We start from the raw sequence: 3,784 nt of genomic DNA, 5'->3' as shown, positions 1-3,784 counted from the left end.
GCTGATCCAGTGGCTTTGAAGTGTGCAGCCTTTGATTTGGACAAAGATTAGGAAATTTGATCTCTATTCTAGAGCTGGCACAAAGGGGCTGTTTTCATGGCCTTAAAAAAATCATCCTGACTAAAAATCAATGGCCGATTTCAGATGGTGCCTTCTCGACTGGGAGTAAAGTACATCATCTCTGGGTATGTCGGCCTGCCTGCAAAGTGTTTATCAGGCAGCCCGCTGGCCAAGGAGATGATTATATTGACTCCACACTCACAGTTCAAAGGAGTTCGACAATGACAAGCATCTAGCAGTGACAACAGGTGGATAGAGAGCTGCGATACTGCATGATGACACACCAGAAGCAATCTCAGCCAAGAGCTCCTGCCACTGCAGATAATAGGGACTGGGACTTCATCATTTGTGGTGTCTCCATAAAAAATAAAGCAGGTGTAGCTCAAGTACACTATGACTCCTTACAGCATAATATTAGGCCTGTTCCCCTTGTAGGAGAGTGTCAGTCCTAAAATAGAGGTTCAGTTTGTGCACGCAAAATGTTTCTTTTCTTACTCCTATCCAGCCATAGTGAGTTTTTGAACTGCACTATCTGTCACTGGGATTTGGATTTATACAGTATCTATGAATAGATACTGTATAAATCTGTTAATGTCCAAAAATGCTTCTGTAATGTTCATACTGAGGAAGCTACGGTATCCATTTAAAATATTTGATTGTATTAGGCCACTGTGGGCAAAGCTGAAAATCAATCAGCAGGCTTGACTTCTAGCAACATTGAGTTTAAAATGATTACTTTACCAAGGGAGGGTTTCTCAGCTGAATATTCACAAAAATGTACTGTAATTTGGTTTACTATATCTATACTGAGACATAAAGACATGCATTGTGAATTAATAATTTCATATTGCCAACCCCTTACACTGGGATGGCAGCACCAATTTAAAATAGCACATACAGCTAAAATGTAAACTGGCTACATAATCCTCTGGGAGTACAGAGTTATTTTGTGTGTATAGGTGTGAGATTTTAGTGAACTGGCACTTAAAAAATAGTATTTATAGGTGCTGAATGGAACAGAACATGTACTCGTTTCTTCATTTTGAAAAAGAATAAACAAAACCGAACATTAGGTCAGGCTTTCCTCGTCTTGTATTATGGTATGAGTGTCATGGACCTGAAAACCGACACCTGCTGGTAAAGATTACATCTGGAAGTCCACTTCCATTACTGTCACTAAACTGCATTTTGTTGCCCCCTGGACCTTAATCAGTGCATACTGTTTTGTTAATGGGAACAAAATGAAAGTGCTGTGTGGTTATGAGCTATTTGCTGAAAAGCTGCATAGTCAGTCTCATAGTTGCCATTTTGGACAAGAAACATTAAAAGCAAGTGATTATATAAGCCAACAATTCAGAGTTCAGAGCAGCTTCTTTTGAAAAGCCCGTTTCACTGCTGGTGTTCAGAGGGAATTCACTTTTTTCCTCCTCAACCTTTTTCTGTCCCCGCGTCTCGCTCTCTGTGTCTCTCCTCCAGCCCAACAGCTGCTTCTCTTTTGGCCAGCCTCCAAATGGATGACTGAGGAGAGTGAATGGGTTTTTAATTTCAGTTGTTAACACTCCTTTCTCTCCCTCAACCTACAGTGCCAACATTGCCAGATAGCAAGAAAACTTGGATCAGGAAGAGGGGGAATAAACATTAGTTTATGAACAACACAAGAGCAGGATCTAAATATCAAATCTTATTTTACTCTTTATTCCTCTATCTCATTCATTAATTCATCTTTAAGGATTTCACTCAGGTATCTCAGCAGAGGTGAGAAGGAATGAAGCAGTAATATTGTTCCGTTACTCTCAAAGGAGAACTGCATACCTCTCTTTAAACTCCAATACCTCGACAGGTGCATTCACGATGCCTCAGGCAAGCTGGCTTCTTCCTTAGCAATAAATGCTGTGCATGTGCTAAGAGAAGCCCACCGGCCACCATCAAATCCTTCTCATGATTCGACCCTTTTCACCTCACATGGACACTTTTATACCACCCATGTGACCTCTCAGTGAGGCAGTACAGCATGTTCAAATGAGGAAATAAGGGAAAGAAACCCCAGAGCAGAGCAACTGTTGCTAGTAAAGAATACTTAAAAAACTGAAGGCATTAAAATGAAAAGTAGGTAGAAGCCGACTGCAAGGAAATGTCTCAGGTTGATAGGTGAGGTCTTCTAATAACAATAGATGATAGAGATGGGCAGAAACAGTAGCGAATGTGTGCACACTCACGTGTTTTCATTCCTTGTGGGGATTTGGAGACATGCTGTCGCCCTAAAATTCAATGATTTACATGGTGGGGACCAGAGGCAGAGTCCCCACAATGTGAGTGCGTTAACATTGTGTTGGTCTCCACAGTGTGGGTAATACCAAGGTCTCACACACACACACACACACACACACACACACACACACACACACACACACAGTATCAAACTCTAACACTTTCAATTTCCTTCAGCTGTTGCCAGGGAAACATTTCAATTAAATGTGTTTCTCAGCCACTTCAAAATGCTCCTGAAATATTCAAGAACTTTGCAAGCTTTGTGATAAATACTGAACAAAACAAAGCAATAAAAAATGTACCATGATTAATAAGCAGCAGCTGGGCCGTGCAAATAAGGCTAATGGTAGAGCTAAATCTGAAATTCAATAGATAGAAAAATGTCCTTGAGGATAGTTTCCACACACCAGAGACACATTAAAAACAGCAGGCAGTGGAGCTGGGAAACTTATAAACAATTGCTGGAGAACGTTACCCCTGCGTGCCTGCTGTATGCACTTGGATGAGTTGTGACATTCATCCCAAGTGAGATGGATTACACAGAGCCAGTTTGATTTGAATAACAAACAATGTACTGGCTCTGACACTGCAGAGGTGCAGGCCTCTGGCAGGCAGTCACCGCAGACTCACCAGATGTTGGGTTTAAAATGTCCACATGTCTCCATGTTGGTCTACCTGTGTGAACATGGTCCAGCTGTGGGATGGAGAGGGTGGAGCACGGCTTGTCTCTGCTGTGCCTGGACTTACACTATGGCAGATTCAGACTCTGGGATCTGGACAATTGTGAAGTGTTGTTACAGTGACTCTTCTAACACTGGGGATGAGGAGAGAAGCTGCACAGTGCAGCCACAGAGTCCAGAACCTTTAATAATGCACTAGAATGAGGAATAAATGATGGGGTGGACACAATTAGCTGGAGATCCTGCACTATATAATCCAAACAAGCACAGTAAAGTTACATACTACAGCCTCAACATTTACATTTAAATGTATATCAAAATCTTCACAAAGGTCGATTTTATTGCTTGGGCATTGTATCAACTTACATTAAATTGCAAGGTATTAGAAAGATTTTACTACTTGCACCACTCCTGCATTGCTATGTTAATTTGGGTCATTAATAAACATACAGGATGTGTGTTGGTTATCAGGTTTCTATGTTTCACATTTTTAATCAGCGTTGTTTTTGTGCACGACAGGTCTGATGGCAAGACATCTTGATTTTAATGATGCCATTAAACAGGTTTAGGCAAATGAAACAATCCAATAACAGTAATTTTGCACATACTGTCAAATCAATGTAGTCGCCAATGAAAGCATCTTGTCAGGCAAATCATGCCAGATTTGAATGAAACAGTTGAACCGCAGACACTGAGGCAATCTGAAAAATAGAGAGCAGAATTTTATTCAGTCATAAATATACATTTAGCTGTAGGTTGAATGTAGAGTAAGTCTC

The sequence above is a fragment of the Monopterus albus genome, unplaced genomic scaffold (genome assembly GCF_001952655.1).
Source record: "Monopterus albus unplaced genomic scaffold, M_albus_1.0 scaffold85.1, whole genome shotgun sequence".
NCBI lineage: Eukaryota > Metazoa > Chordata > Actinopteri > Synbranchiformes > Synbranchidae > Monopterus > Monopterus albus.
The sequence above is the reverse complement of the archived record's forward strand: the minus strand, read 5'-3'. Positions refer to the sequence as shown.